Genomic DNA, 16,976 nt, shown 5'->3' on the forward strand with positions numbered 1-16,976 from the left:
TGAAAAAGAGAAATCTCTCAAACATTTTTCCCACTTTCCTTTCTTTTTTAAAAGTACAGGACATTCTGGGGAGACTACGTCTCTCGGCTGACCTTGGAACGTCTTGGGATCGCCCCAGAGGAGCTGGAGGAAGAGTCCGGGGACAGGGAAGTCTTTGCTTAGGCTGCTGCCCCTGCGACCCGGTCCCTGGTGTTGTGTGTGTGGTAATCGTATTGTAACGTATTTGTAAGGATAAGGAAGTTACAGGCACTTGTGATGTACAAAAGATGCTGTTGTACAAATGCCCTTTGGTTACACTGCCATTAGTAAAGTGCACGTACCGGCCCCTAATGTGCAAACGCTGCAAGAGGCCGTTGGATGCACACACAAAGTACACCTTGTTTTTCTAATTTCCTCATTTCTAACAGTCAGGCTGCAACAAAAGAGCACACACTTATCACCTGAACAGCACTAATGCCTCCTTGTGCAGTTCACAGGGTGGGTTCAGGGGCATACTTTTTTATTTTATTTTATTATTATTATTATTATTTTTAATATATACAATCTACCTCAGTTTCAAATTCTTTACCCTACTTAATGTTGTATTCTCTACCACCTTGGGCCCGCAGCAGGACCGTAGAACAACATGTGTATAAACATTTTTGCCCATTGTTTGCCCTCAGACAGCTCGTATCCACCCAATAGGGTAGTTGTGTCTTAGGCATTACCCTGTGAAGACTTCATAACATGTTGACAATTATGTAAATTCATATTCAGGCATTTGGGACTGATGAATGCAAAGGCTAAGAACTGTGAGAGGAGTAGATAAAACTTAACACAAACAATATGATTTTTCAAATTTATAACAGGATTGTAGTTGCTGTTTTGTGCTTTTAAGTCTGAATAGCATCTGTGATTGGTTCATGCTGGTATGTTTTTAATGTACTATTAACACATGCCATCTGTGTGTAACTGAATGCAAAGTAATTCCTTTCGTGCAAGTGTACCAAACATTCCAACAAAATGGAACCAAATGAGCCACTGTGCTATCATTTGTTTTGTTCAGATGACTGACATACTACACACACACGAGAGTCACACAATTTTTTAATTAATGAGACTGCATCAGTGGCTGCATATGCTGCATGCAATCCATTTACAGTTAGTTTATGTGTCATGTGATTATATGGGATGGCCAAAGATTTAGAGGATGGGACAGAAGGAGAGACAGTCACACAGTCAGATCAAATCCAAAGCATAAAAGAAAAGTGGATCCAGTAAAAGAGGTGATCATCTACATAACCTTGCACACTATTTCTATGTAAAACAGGGGCGAGGATAGAACATATTATGGATAGCGGGAGGGGGACAGAAGACTTTGGAAGGATGGGGAAGGCCGTTACAAATGAAAAGGGGCAAAAATATGTATTTCCAACATTTTATTATTATTGTTGTTTTTGTTTCATTTTAAAATATTGCTCTTGTTATTTTTGCTTGTACTGATGATTTCTAAATTATTTGTTATAAATAATTCTAATATTGACTCAAAGATTGGCTAGGGCAAGTGTGGGGCAAAGCTGGGGGGGCAGCTGGCCCCCTGTAGCTCCGCGCCTGGTGTGAATGGGTTCCAGTAGGAAAACTAAATGACAAAAGCTGAATTTCTTTTGCCTTAGCTCCAACTGCCCTTACAGGCTACAGGCTGTCCGTGGGAAGCTTGGTGGCACGAAATTATAAATTTGTACACCACTCCAGGAGCCCGTAGAGGAAAAGTGTTTATCCACATTTCATGCAAGGCTTTTCTGCACAACAGAAAAAAAAACAAAGCACAATGAAACTTGTCAGATGAACTGTACTCAGCTGAGATATTGTCAATATGCAAGTTAGGTACCTGTCAGGTGATTGTGTTTCCTGATATTTGAAAAAAAATAAAAATAAATAAGCCCTCCAGATAACGTTCTGTTTTTGTGAGTTTTTCATTATTTTCCTTCACCAGAGGACAATTCCGTTCAAGCAATTGTCCAGCACACTCCTGCACGCTGTTTGGCAGTGGTTTAGAGCAAAAAAAAGTCCATTAGGAGAAGTGTGGCTTTTATTTAATTAACCTTTTTTCCCTAGGTTTTGTGTTCTCAGCAAAAAGGAGGTTTTTGTTTAGTTTTACCTTTTCTCCAGTGAAATGAAAACGCTGGGTCAACTTAATTCTAGTGACCGAGGGTATAGAAGCTTCGTTTTTCCCCCTTGAGCCTTCTTAATGACAAGAAAATAAACACAGGAAACAGCCTGCCCAGCTACCAGCTATTAGTTCAGCTCCACTCATACATGGAAGAACACGCTCCGCTGGAAAACTGTACAGCCTTTATATGTTGAAAAGCTGGAGCTCGTAATGACAGGAATTGCGGGGGGGAAAAAAGAGGAGAAAAAATCATAATCATAGGTAGCAGAACTGTGTCTGCAGCTGGAAGATTAAACAGTTTGGGTTAAATGTGGAAAACGACCACTGACTGTATATGAGAGCTGGACCGAGTGACCCTTCCCCTCACATTCCAAACAGGAAGTACCCACTGCCCCCAAAAAGCCAAAATCCCATTAACTTCAGTTGAGAAATAAACAGCTATTACTGTCACAAGAACAGGCAGACTGCTGGATCCAAATGCAGCAGGTTTATTAGCTCGGCTAAAAGTCCACAAAGCTAACTCAGGGTCAGATAGGCAGGGGACAATAGCAGGCATCAGATCATCAGAAGAGAGACAGGGTAGTCAAGACCCAGGCGAGTCTGGGCCGGCAGCATGCAAACGAAGTCAGAAACAGGGTGAGGAGACGGAAGATCTGTTTTTTTTCCCCAAAAAGCAGGTTATGTGAGTTACCACGGTAAGTTTGAGGCTAAGAAAGCGGATAACCTCAGCTTTCAGTTCCACAAACAGAGGTATGTTTCAGGGTATGCTTAGTTGCCATAGCAACTCATGCTCTGAACATAACCTGGTCTGGAGCAGGTTATGTTGAAGGTTAGTTTGTTTTCAGAGAGGTGAAGAAGCATGGCGTGTCCATTTGAAGATGATTTAGTGGATGAAGAAGCTCAGATAATATTTTTTCCACCTTGAGAGGGTGATAAGACTACGTATGGATGTTGGAAAGATAAACTTTTTTACATTGATCTAAGTTAATTATTTGCTTCAGTTAAGATAAAAAAAAAATTTGAGTTCAGTCAACTTGAAAATAACACGTAGTTATCAGACATTAATTTTACTTTCATTCAAATTAATTCAGCTAAGTAGGTGTAACTTTGGTGCTGCTGTTAGATCGACGGCGCTAGGAATTGTGGGATACCATTCCCTTCGTACGGTGGCCGAGAACTGCCATTGCAGCAAAAAAAAAGAAGAGACAAAAAAAGCAACTGCAAACAAAAAGAAAATGAAATGCAAATAAAAAATAAATGCTGCAAATAATAACCGCCATCACAGCAAAAAAAAAAAAAAAAGCGATGCAAAAAAAAAGAAATGAAATGCAAACATAAAAAAAGCAATGAATCTACGAAAACGGCTGCAAATTAAAGGAAAGCCTTAGCAGAAGTGACATCACCACGAAAGTGACGCCACGACAGATCTGGGGTCAGTTTGCAGAATGTACACCAGAAGTGGATAGGCTTTTGCTACACACCACTGGGAAAAGAAGGAGCAATACAGGAGTCTGAATCGTAAACTGAACGAGAAAGTGAAGTAAATGAAAATGTTGGTGTTAAATGTTACAATGTGTAATTTTGATGTTATTTGGTTTGGCCAAAGGTAGCCCTAGGTTTTATTCCGGTTATTGTTAGCTTCGGCTAACGCGCAGACACACCCAGTCCAGTGTACAGAAAGACCAATGAAGCTGTGTTCACGCCAAACGCAATTCACAGGCAAATTTGCATCTCCCGCCTCTCATTTTCCGCGCGGCAAAGTCTCTCCTGGCCGTCAGTCTAAAAAATGTGTTTTTGAGCTTGTAGCTACTAGCTGCACACACATGTGGGAGAAGCTTTATGCTAACGTTTTTAGCCTGATGGCTACATGATGGAACGACGTTAAAGTTGATTCACAGCTTTCGCGCTTTGCGAGGGCACTAAAGGAACATTTCACTGCATTTTTAGCACTATATTCTGCTAAAACCGGGTCCCCCGTTCAAAAACCACAGGACCCAGACTGCTTAAACCTGGAATAAATTATGCATTTGATTCTAAAGAATACATTAAACACAGTTTCTGGTTTGTGAAAATGTGAAATAGGATGATTTTTTTATCGCATTTTATGCACTGAGTCCACCTCAGCCCAGGTCCTATTTAAAAAACGCTGGACCTGGACTGCTGAAACCTGTATTAAAATTTGATTTAGATAGTAAAGAATACATAAAACACAGTTTCTGATTTGTAAAACCTTTACCTGATTTGTGAAAATGTGAAATAGTATCATAAAAGCGTAAAACGGGATAAAAATCCTCCTATTATCATCCTAAATTTTATTAAAGGTGGTTTATATTGTCAACTTTTTTCTATCTACTTTTAGAAGATGATAGCGCCGTGACCTTAGAGGAGGGGTTAATGTTTGCTACAGGTGTGCCACGTGTTCCTCCTGCTGGAATGAGTCCTCTGCCACACTTCATTATATCCATCCATCCATCTTCCTCCGCTTATCTGGGACCAGGTCTTGGGGGCAGCAGTCTAAGCAAAGACTTACCTCACCCCTGGCCGGTTCCTCCAGCTCCTCCAGCTCCCAGAGGAGCCTGGCCTGGGAGCTGTTCCCAGGCCAAGCGAGAGACGTAGTCTCTCCAGCGTGTCCTTGGTATTCCCCGGGGCCTCCGCACATTGGGACATACCCGGAACACCTCCCCGGGGATGCGCCATGGCAGGTTATATTTGCCAGAATATCCATTCTTCCTCTCTTACATTTTTTAACAGGTTTTTGCTGTTCCCATTTTTTTTTCTGTTGTTCGAGGGATTCAAAGTTCAAACTGACCATTCAGATACATCAATAAACCTCTTGCAGTGATGTCACACCACTGCATTTTATGCAATTTTGCAAGTTAAGCACACATTGATTTGATTTATACAATACAATTGACGACTTAAGGGTAGAGAAATAGCCATCAGATGTCATTTTGGCACAAATATGTGTTTCTGTTGATTGTCACGACAGACAAAACTCCAAATTTAGGCGTCTCATTACCGTTTTTGTGGGATAAGAAACAAAACAACAATGATGGATCGACAGTCAAATCGGAAGGGTGGCCAAAATTAAAAATTGCAGAGAGGACGTTCAAACAGACACTATGTTGTCATGCGCCTGCTGGTCCCCACATCCAACATTTGAAACATTTTATTGACAAATTTCATGTAAAATTACGTGTAATCCGCTTTTAAGTGGTAGGGGTGTGGACTTCCAACAAGCTCACTCCTGATTGGCCAGAGTGGTTGCCATAGAAATGCTGGCTCAAACAAACTAGGACCAATCACTGGGTACAGTCTGTTTCCAACATGGCAGCATTTGTTTGGACAAAAATGGCTCAAAAATGACTCATATTACTTTATTTGGTTGAAGCTAAAAGGAACTCATTTTCCATGGGTGACATCACAGTCGCTCAGTCCAGTTCTCATTTACGTCAATAATAACAACCAAAGTGTCCTGGGGGGTATTCCAGGAAGCATGTTTAAACTAGCCTGACTTTAAGCCTGAACTCTGGCTGAAATCCGCCTGAACTTGCTTACTCTGGGTATGTCGGTTCCAAAACACCGGATATGAGTTGGCGTAATTACGCTCGACTTGGTAACCTTGGGTTAATGCTCGTGCACAGGACGTACATAAAGACATTCTCAATAGATCGCCTATTTCTGGAGTCACCATGGAAACGCTTGGAGAAAAAAAAAAGAAAGCGGGACACTTGAGACGGAAGTGAGACGAAGTCTGAGATTTTAATGACGGGGAATGAAGATTACACGTCCATCAAAAAAGTAACACGGCTGCATCATAAAAAAAAAGAGTTTCGGCTTAGATAAAAATAAGAGACAAAGTTTCTGATCTTGTTTCCATTTTCCTTGTGACGCATATATATATATATATATATATATATATATATATATATATATATATATATATATATATATATATATATAATTAAGTTGGATCAAAGTAAAAATGTTTATCTTTACAATATCCATACGTGGTCTTATCACCCTCTCACCCTAAACCTGCTCCAGACCAGGGGCCTCATTTATAAATGTTGCGTATGCACAAAAGAAGGCGTACGCCACTCTCTACGCAGTAGTTGAGAGTTATAAAAAGCAAACTTGATGGGAAAATGTGCGGTCCTTCACGCAAGCTCTGACCCAGGCGCACGCACAAAAACGGATGAAATGAGAAACGGCGACGCCGTCGGCAGATGGAAGAAACACGTGAAAGTGAAAATAAAAATACTGCCTCTCAGAAATAACATGAAGACTTCACAAAGCAAGTCTTACAATTAACAGCCTACACGAACACCTGTTTGATCGATCAGCAGTGAAACAAATAAAAAAAATCAAACGAAAATTACAACAGAAATTCAAATGAACACTTATTTGCAAAAAGAAAAGTGAAATATGTTCTGCAATATTGGCATGTTGTGCAATTCATCCTCATAAATAATATAGTTAACAGAACGAAATAATGTACAAAACTGATATTCCCATCAATGTGTCCGTCTGGCGGAGCAGATATAGGTGCAATCAGACAAACAGATGGATAGATAGAGAGAGATGCATTAATTGTCCACTAGGTAAAGTTGTTTACATAGTAAAACATGTCGTCATAAGCTACAGAATTATGGTATTCAAGCATATGCCTTTAGTTTGTTTTATCTTTGATAAAACAATGTATGGCGTATGTCTCAACCATTCAGGAAGCAACAAGAAATTACATTTGCGCTGAACAATTTCCCATTTCCACGTCGATTATTACCGATATCTGTAGCTTGTCAGATGCAATTAAATGGATGGAAATAAAATGCCCCATCACAATGCGTAATGACGCACAATGGCTGATCTTGCGCTCTTAGAAGACGTGGAAAATGGAAGAATTCAGAGTGAACGCATCTTTAGACAGCAAGAAGACGTGCTGGCAAACGAGGACGACTGGCTTATGAGCCGGTTCCGACTTCCTCGAGCCGTCCTCTTGGACCTCTGCGGGCTTTTGGGCCCGGCGTTACAGAGGAGCACTCGGAGGAACCACGCGTGTCACCCAGTGCATCTGGCGCGTCGGCGTCCCCCTGCGCCTCAGTTACCACTCCACTAAGGGATTCCCCAATCCTTGCCGCTTGTCTCTAATCAAGAGGGGTCAGCTCCGGTGTCCCCCCCCCCCCCCCCCCCCCCCCCCCCCGGCAGACACACTCTGGCGATGCAGCGCCAGACGTTTTTTTTGCCTCGACATGTCCGACCATTTTTTTTTTATTTAACCATGGTCCGAGGTGAGGCTACAGCATTAACGGCGTCTGCCACTCACGTGCCTTTTTGGCATTAGTAATGCCCACACTGTGCCCTCCAAACAACACTTTTCTCCTTTTTTCCACCTCGCCAACAATAACTTCTACTTCACATTGAGTGAAGTTACGTTTTTTTGATTTCCTCTCGGTGTTTGCCATGGTTTCGCAATCAATGAATATTCATTTGTGGGCGTTTCACGGACTATTTATGGGCAACTATGGGCGTGTCATGAGGCCGCAAAAGCTGCGCTGCATTTAGAATTGGTTGTGATTTATTAAGGGAAAGATGCGTAGGATGTGTGTGCGAACGGTTTTATAAATCCGAATATTTCTGTGCGTACGCACGTCTTATGTTTCATCTGTACGCCACTTCTGACGCAAATCTTACGCAAAGTTTTATTAATGAGGCCCCAGGTTATGTTCAGAGCATGAGTTGCCATGATAACTTGACCTACCCTGAAACATACCTCCATTTCTGGAACCGAAAGCTGAGGTTATCAACTTCCTTAGCCTCAAACTTATCGTGGGAGCTAGCATAACCTGCTTTCTGCAATACCCCCCTGGTGATCAAGATCTCGGTCTTCAAAAGTTAATTAGCTTGGGCATTCAAGGAACAGAAACCACTTAAAATATGTTACGGTTTCAGTCACTTTGTGTTTTGTTCCTTGATTTCCTGTTTTATTTTGTAGTATTTCCTGTTTTGTTGTTGTTTCGAGTTTTACCTTGCCCCATCAGTCCTGAGTGTTTCCACCTGTGTCTTGTTGCCTTGTATGTATTTAAGTCCTGTCTTTCCCTTCCTCCTGTGCTGGTCCATATTGTATTCTTCCCATTACCCCCGTAACAAAATAATCTTAATGCCACATCACAAGATGTATATTTCTTTGTAATTTCAAATTTAAAAAAAATGTTAAGGCTGCAATTTGATGGATGCCTGCATTTTTCTCAGTCTGTGAAAGTTTTCTGTGAAATCTTCTCACGCTTTTCCCAGCATTTGAAAATGTCACTGTGGTTTTATCCAAAGGGCCTCAGACTTCCAGATCACACATCTGTATCCTCAGCAATTACCTTAATTGATGGCTCTCAGGAGCCTTCTGAAGTGTAACGGTTATTGCTGTTTTATGTTATACAGTGATTTAAGAGCTTGAGAGGGCAGAGCCATCGGAGAATCTGATATCACCTAAAAAATCAAAAAATAAAAATCTGACATGCTTTGATGGATTTTTAAACATAATTTCCAAGAAGGAAAGAAAAATCATGAGTTCTCTCCAGAAACGACATTAAAAAAAATAAAGAAAAAAAATCAGTTCATTGGAAAATTATTTACCCACTTAGTAAATGTTTTTGTCTGCAGAGGTCAACTTTCTTTGTGCTCAGCCTCAGCAGATACTTTAATTTACAACAACAGCTAAGTTAAACGGCGTACAGCTACATTAGCAGTGTGGGATCATCTCTGGATAACAGGCTTGCAAGGCTATCTTGGAAGAAAGAGCACAAAGAAGACCTTGAAGTTCATGTATAATGGAAAGCCAGTCAGAACTCCTCCTTCCTTGTCCTTCACAGTCAGAAAGTTTGCTTCATCTTTCTTAAGAAAACATTGGAGAAGTTTTAACTCTCAGGCAAACCTCAGCAACAGTCTTGCAAAAATAAAAAGCACTCATCATTTGAAAAGATTTTAAAGATCAAACCATTTGGAGAGCAAGAATCCAGCATTAAATCTTCCAAGCAAAGCCAAGTTTAGGAATCCCTACAAGAATATGGCAAAAAATGTAAAAAATGTTTTTATTTCTGCATTTGATAAAAATAAGCAAAAATATAAATTACAACATTTTCCACACTTAAGGTGCACCTAAAAGCCTCATTTTGTTTTCAAAACACAACAGCATATTTTATAATCTGGAGTGATTTATGTAAGGGAAAATGACCTTCGCAGTGTTCATTATCAGAAATTAATGCATTTTGCGGAAGCAACCGTCCTTCGTCCAACCATCCATTAATTTCTGATAATGCACACTTCAAAGGCCATTATCCCGCTTATACCATGGTCACTTACAAAATGTCTTAGAATTAAATGCAATGGACATCAGATGATTAAAAACATTTTTAAACAAAAAAATATAATGTTTTAGGAGCTTTGTGTTTTACATTATGTGGCAAAAACGAAGCCCTGTTTATGAGATGTTCAGTATTGAGCCAATGGGACCACAGAATAATTACAATTATTCTGTTGGAAAGGAAACGGTTTCTAATCAGTGCCTCTTCATTGTGTGGTTAGGCTGAGACTTAAATCATTGTTTTCATGACTTAAAACATCACTAAAGAGATTTATTTGAGTTTTGTTTATAAATTTAAAACAGCAGAATTCCACTTTAAATCCTCAAAGCTCTTGGAAAAAAAGATCAAAGTTGACATGTTTGGCAAAAACAAAGACAACTGCATGATTCAAAAATGTAAACATATTAAAAGAAAAACCCTGCTGTGGAGGAGAAATTGACACATGCAGTCAAAGAAACATAGAGAAGTCAATAGGTAAAGCCTAAGTCACAAATGTCCTATCAGGTGGACAGACATGTTTTCAGAAATGCCTTTTCATTTTAAGAATGAAGCTGCATTTGTTGACTCAAAATTAAAAAGAAAAAGCAATCTTCTTCTTCAACACTGTTTATTCTGTCACTTAATTAAAATGATAATGAAAATGAAAAAGAATTTGACATTTCATTTTCAAAAAGTTCTCTGGTAAATGTGTAGCAAAATTCAATCAGAGATATGTAATTTGACTATTTAAATGGATGAACAGAAATGCTTTTTCCGCCTTCTGCGGTCCTGCTTCGGACGCACCGCGGTTCGTCAAAACTTCCCTCGGACTAGCTTTTTCTTCAGACTCTCGCCGAGTCTGTGTTATTCCCACACATTTAAATCCAAGATGCTCACTGCGACATTTTGGAATTTGGAGTTTCGCCACGGCTAATGTTTTTAGCATGTATTAGCCTATTGCTAACACTTCTTGCAGCCAAGAAAAAAGCACTGACTGCACAGAATAAGAAAATCATGATCATGCATCATGCACTTAATAATAATCATAACTGCAATAAAAACACATTTAAAAGATAGTATCCTGCAGCTTCCTGTTGATTATGCTGTTCGAGGACAGCTACAGCCCCATGAACAGCTGTAGCAGATGCTAGAGCTGTTCGCCATGCTAAACTTTTGGCGTTTGCTGGTTGGACCAACACGCACTGATGTCATCGCCCCGCCTCCCCCATGGAAATGCTGAATGGGATTGAGTTATGCGACACATTTCACAGGGTGGATGTGAAAATGAAAATGTAATCCCCTCCTTGCATTTTCATTTTAATTATGACACAGAATAAGCGTTTTTTTTAAAAGAAAATAAAAAAGCATTTTGAAGGATTAATTTTTAAATTTATTTTTGAGTCATTTGATGCTACCTGTCATGGTACCCCCTGCTGGCCCCGCCTCCTCATCAGGTTCACCTGAGGACTCCAGCTGCGCTTCATCATCTTCATCAGCCGGGGGACTCTTAAGGAGAACCAGGACCCTTACTCGACGCTAGTTCGTTGTACTCCACGGTGCACTCTCTGGCCTTGCTCGCTATTCTAGTCCATGCATTATCTGCCTCGCCTAACCTTGTCTTGTCTCTGCCTGCCTAGGATCACGATCACGCCTGTCACGTTCTGGACTCCGACTCACCTTCGCTCTGGTCCCTCCTCGTCGCCCCTCTGGACATCCTTCTGGAAACGCGGTGTTCGCCGCCAAGACCCTCCAACCATCCACAAAACATCCTCTCTTGGAACTCTGTCATTCCTCCATTAAATCCTTTACTACTCGTCTGCCTCGCCTGCCGAGTATTCCTTCCGGGTTTCAGCATCTGGGTCTGCCACAGTCTCGTCAGCCATGACACTACCGAAGAGGATTAGGGCCATGGACAAAGAAAAAAAAAACACATAGAAAATTCTGACTTTAATCTCCGAATTCTGACTTTAATCTCAGAATTCTGACTATTCTCAGAATTCTGACTTTAAACTCAGAATTCTGACTTTAATCTCAGAATTCTGACTTTAAACTCAGAATTCTGACTTTAAACTCAGAATTCTGACTTTAATCTCAGAATTCTGACTTTAATCTCAGAATTCTGACTTTAAACTCAGAATTCTGACTTTAATCTCAGAACTACGGAGGCCTGTGAGCTACTTCCTTCAGTTAGCTTTAGCAGCACTGTGGAGTCATACATGCTGAGTGGAACTAACGAAAATGTCCTCTTTAAGTTTCTCGTTGCGTGCTGAAGTTTACCAAAAGGCCAGTGTGTTAACAGAAGGTGAGTAAAAAGAGATTAATTTAGAATTGTTTAATGAAACGGCGACAGACTATGCTAGCATTTTGTAACTGTATAACGTCTTTTAAAACTGTATGCTGTTATCGACATCTGTGACAGTCTCACGGACGGAGTTTCAAGTTGTGCATTTCTGCACACTGCAGTTGTTTGCATTCACCTACCTTTTTGACTTTTTTACATTTTGACTTTATTACAATATTTAGCTCTCATGCCTCCCTCCACGTCATTTTATATCTTTTTTATCGTCTTATTAGCTGACATGCAGAAAAATGGAACTCCACATGCCAAGACTTAATTTGGAGAAAAAGAAGATGGTTATTTTCATATATTTTTACTGTGACATCAAGTAAAACTCATACTTTTTTTAAAAATTATTATTAATTATTTTTTCTTTTGTGCAGATTGACCGTGATGTCATCGCTTTGGAGGATGATGCAGCTCTGGGACAGACACAACACACACAATCACCATTCACACACTTTACATTAATCAACTATAATGCTTTTTGGACTGATGGAAGAAGCTGCCGGAAGGTCATGTATGCAGGAGAACATGCTAACTCCACACAGGACCCTTTTGGGATTTGAAGCCCTCTTGCTATGAGGCACGCCTGCTAACCAGTACGTCATTGTGCAGCTGAGAGAAGTTTATTTTGAAAATAAGACCATTCTAAGTTGGAAGCAGTTATTAGAAACAACATTAATTTGAGTTTATTGTTTCAATCATGGTCAATTGGAACATACTTCCTTCAACACAGGAACAGCACATATATAAAGAAACAAAAATAAGTCACAATCTGAGTATACATCCTTGTATCTTACTTTTCATTATACAAACTAAACAGTTAATGCTTGAAATGGGAAGAGAAGAAGCAAATTTAACACATTCCCTATTATAATATGCATAACTTATTGATAAATTGTTGCTATGTTATAAATTATAAACTGTAATGTTTCTATAAAAATGTATGAATAAAGGTCTTTCTTCTGAAATGTTTTTGTATGAATTTATAGGAACCATAACACCTTTTTTACCACGTGTGAGTTAAACAGGAGTTGCTAACATTATTTAAAAGGTCAGAACTAACACATGTAATGCAAGTGGCCGAATCTTTCAAAAGGAAACAAATAAATCATATAATGGAAATTCAGTTGATTTAATACTTTTGATCTTAGGTTACTATTATTTGATGCATCTGTTATTGAAATACTGAAAATTAAAAGTAAATAATAAAATGAGAAAAAATGTGTTTAGTTATACATATTTCTTTAAATTTCACAGAAGAAATAAGAGGCCGGGATAGGCTCCAGCAGCCCCTAGGTCCCAAAAGGGACAAAATGGGTTCAGAAAATGAATCAGAAATAAATTCAAATTAAAAGGAAAAGGTATGTCAGTTATCTGCAGGTATTCTCAGATATGTACTATCGCACATATAAATAAGAAAAAACGACAAAACAGTCAAATTACTTTGTTACCATAGCTCCATTAAAAACGACAGATAAATAAATAAATGTGCTTAAAAATAATAACAAGAACAAGTTTCCAGTGTCTAATGTAGAGTCTAGCATCTGATGGGAAGAAATCTCAGCAAAAGAACTTCTTTCTGCAATGACATGTTGCAGACTCCACAGGGAGGGATGTGAAGTGTCATTTCTGGATCCTCCACAGCAATGACATCACTGTCAATCTGCACAAAAGAAAAATACATTAGTTATAAAAGAAATGAGTATTATTTGATGTCACAGGGAACATATAGGAAAAAAAACAAGTCCAGTAGTATTTTCAGAAGCATAAATAAAAAAGTGATAAATGGAGCTTCTTTCTTTCTTGCTGTGTGCAAACATTTGACATAAATGTACTTGTTGGCCATTTATATGCCCACTAAAAATGGACAAATGTGGTTAATCAGGTGAATCCGAACGGACTATGAAAATGCAGCTGAGAAAATAGAAAATAGTAGACTACAGAAGAGTCAATCATCCGATTCTGCAGAACTACGTACATAATGACGTAACGATCAAGCTTCCCGGTGTTTAAAAAACCCCCGCCCAATAAAAATAAAATAAAAAAACCCGCCCTGTAAAAATAATAATAAACTGTACCCTGTGAAGTTTGCAGCGGTGCCGATAGCTTAATGTGGGTGCTAATGTGCTAAATAGTAAACATATTGCTACGGTTCAACGAAGAAGAAACGGCGGTTCCCGTGGATACGCAACTCTACTCCGAGGTGTCACGTGACTTCCACCACCTGAACTTTATTTAAACTCGTGCAGATACAGAATAACAAAAACTATAATATTGTATTAAATGTTATGAAAGGGTATGATTCTGTGACGGGGGACCGTCGTTTGCAGAGTGTTTGTTTAACAATGATATAATAAAAATAGAGAACGTGTCTGTCACGTGAAGAGAAGGCTGAAAACCGAACGTTAAAGTTATTGTTGGACGTGTAAACTAAAAGATCAGTAGGCATGCTGCATAGTAAAACACGACAATCTGTTAGACATACGCAGAGAGTATTTTCTGAAGGGTATAAAATTATAAGGTAGTTGTTGATATAAACGGGCACGACAATATGCTATCACAAAGCATTTTTTGCACCATCTATGAAAAGCCCTGCATGACCGATGCAAAATGCTAGCATAGCCTGCTGCCCGTTCATACAAGATTCAGTTTAAAACGATTTCTTTTTACTTACCCTCTGTTCTTCGATTAGCGAAATGACCTCCTCTGGTCAACCCTCAGCGTGCAAAAAGACACTTACAGACGTCAATTTTGTTGGTTTCACTCCGGCAGCTCCTTGGACTCTGCAGTGCTGAAGAATGTGGCTCACATGCGACTGTAGCGCACTATTCTGACTTTAAAGTCAGAATTCTGAGATTAAAGTCAGAATTCTGAGTTTAAAGTCAGAATTCTGAGAATAAAGTCAGAATTCTGAGATTAAAGTCAGAATTCTGAGTTTAAAGTCAGAATTCTGAGATTAAAGTCAGAATTTTGAGAATAAAGTCAGAATTCTGAGATTAAAGGCAGAATTCTGAGACTAAAGTCAGAAATCTGAGAATAAAGTCAGAATTCTGAGATTAAAGTCAGAATTCTGAGTTTAAAGTCAGAATTCTGAGAATAAAGTCAGAATTCTGAGATTAAAGTCGGAATTCTGAGAATAAAGTCAGAATTCTGAGATTAAAGTCAGAATTCTGAGATTAAAGTCAGAATTCTGACTTTAAAGTCAGAATTGTCTATGACCTTTTTTTTTATTTCTCCATGGCCCTAATCCTCTTCCGTATTACGCAGTTACATTTTGAAAATGAAAAACAATTTATTTTAATCCATTTTAATAGTCAAATTAGATATTTCTAACTGAATTTTGCTACACATTTACCAAACAACTTTTTGAAGATGAAAAATCAAATAATATTTTATTTATCATTTTAATTAAGTGACAAAATGAGTGATGTTGAAGAAGAAAAAGAAAAAGCGGTTTGGCGGATTGCTTTTTCTTTCTAATTTTGAGTTAACAAATGCAGATTCATTTTGATAATGAAAAAGCATTTCTGGTATTGACTTTTATTTTTTATTATGCTACACAAATGCTTCCATACTTTTCGTGTAGCCTGAATACTGCAAATGAGAAAATTAGATGATCTGAGCGTAGTTTTTGCGGGTATTCTATGGACTTCCTTCGGGCACTTATGACTCACAAGGTCTGCCCTGTGAGTGCAGCATCTTCGCCCTACTAGCAAAATGCCAGTCTGTGCACCTTAATGACTAGAACAGTATCACCCGTATGTCAAAAGTGCATGCAACTTATATTATCCCTACAAATACCTTGCGATACACTTACCACATGCACAACAATGGTATGTTCCATTTTCTACGTCATCCCTTGAGTGTGGTGATACAAGCCTCCAGGGAACCTCTACCTGTGCTCCTCTTAGGAGGCAGCCTTTCCTGTAACGCTCCACAAGCCCAGACAACTCAAAAACCCACAGCTTTGGTACGGGTCAACCTGGTGTTGGTGCATGTGACTAAGGCTTAAAGCTTTACACTGTATGAAGGAAGTTCTTGAAGTTATTGAACCAGTAAATTTACCTTCTTCATGTGTTTCTGGATTTAGCCTCTGTCCATGATCATTTTAGAGATATTCCTGTAAAATATGCCACATGCTTTTGGTTTAAGTTTGATAAATGTGTCGAATGTCACATTTTGGTTAAAAACAGATGCAACTTAATTGGATCCAGACCCTTTTTTTTTTGTTCAAAATGCAGCGAAAATCAAAACCAGCATGCATTTTGTACTCAGGAAAGGCTGGGGGCTCTTTTAGTCAACATAACCCGTGTATGATTTGTCCCTGCTCCGATTCTTTCAGAGAGTAGCGTCCTGTTTTGGAGTCTATATATTAGACTTTCTGATTCATTATTATTCATTCTAAGAGTTTCAGAAGCCTCTTTCATGGTGTTCTTTCTGAGCTTTTGTTTTATTCCCTGCAGTGAACTTGCTGTAACAGTGTACTATTTCATTTTGATGGAAGAGGGAGATGGAATTTAGAATGACCTACTCCAGAGGTCACTATAAAAGGGTCAGCTGGAACTAAGCTCACCATGAATCTGTAGATAAAACAAAGACAGGTCTCATTTGTTCCTTTTTCCTCCACACCACAATGTAAGGGGCTATAGATCCCCTTCACAACACAGAATAAACAAGGCAGAGTAGTTATTTCAGAGATTTTACTGAGACCTGACTGAACAAAGGCCAGAGTGACATTGTTGTTTCATGCCATGTAAGCAGAGGGCAACGAGAATATGAAAAAAAAAGGATGAAAGAGCCGTAACAGCTGGCACTGAAGCTGTCCCCACCATCTTCTTCATCTCATGGCCCCATGTTTTAATTTGCTTCTGCTCCTCTGAGCGGGGAGGAGCTTTTATTCTCGACAAACCCGCTTGCGCAGGCACAACACACTCTGGGAGAGACGCAATTATGATGGGGCCAAAAGCAGCAGCCTGATATGCTGCGGTGGAGATGTTTAAAGGAAAACGACCATGTCGGAAACCAGAGGGGGGGTTGGAAGTGAGGTAAAAGGCCAAAGGAGAGAAATAAGGGTGTTTGGATGAAGCAAAACAACAGGAGGGACTGATCATGGAGACGGAGCTGTTGCCTGAGAGACATAATGAGC

General features: G+C 39.3%; 3 long non-coding RNA genes across 3 annotated transcripts; 2 read left to right on the top strand and 1 right to left on the bottom strand.

Moving 5' to 3' along the window:
• The first annotated feature begins 10,902 nt into the window (after positions 1-10,902).
• On the top strand, positions 10,903-11,303 carry LOC110014264 (uncharacterized). Its single transcript, XR_002289382.3, has 2 exons — positions 10,903-11,042; positions 11,124-11,303. It is a non-coding gene; the product is annotated as an uncharacterized LOC110014264 (long non-coding RNA).
• Positions 11,304-11,606: 303 nt separating this feature from the next.
• Positions 11,607-12,798, top strand: LOC105354343 (uncharacterized). The gene is made up of 3 exons (XR_002873883.2): positions 11,607-11,788; positions 12,061-12,120; positions 12,208-12,798. It is a non-coding gene; the product is annotated as an uncharacterized LOC105354343 (long non-coding RNA).
• A 471-nt stretch (positions 12,799-13,269) lies between these two features.
• On the bottom strand, positions 13,270-14,338 carry LOC144994410 (uncharacterized). Its single transcript, XR_013657940.1, has 2 exons — positions 13,909-14,338; positions 13,270-13,493 (listed from the first exon to the last, which is right to left on the bottom strand). It is a non-coding gene; the product is annotated as an uncharacterized LOC144994410 (long non-coding RNA).
• Positions 14,339-16,976: the final 2,638 nt, after the last annotated feature.

The sequence above is a fragment of the Oryzias latipes genome, chromosome 9, assembly GCF_053564925.1.
Source record: "Oryzias latipes strain Hd-rR chromosome 9, Olatipes_Hd-rR_3.1".
In the NCBI taxonomy this organism is placed as follows: domain Eukaryota; kingdom Metazoa; phylum Chordata; class Actinopteri; order Beloniformes; family Adrianichthyidae; genus Oryzias; species Oryzias latipes.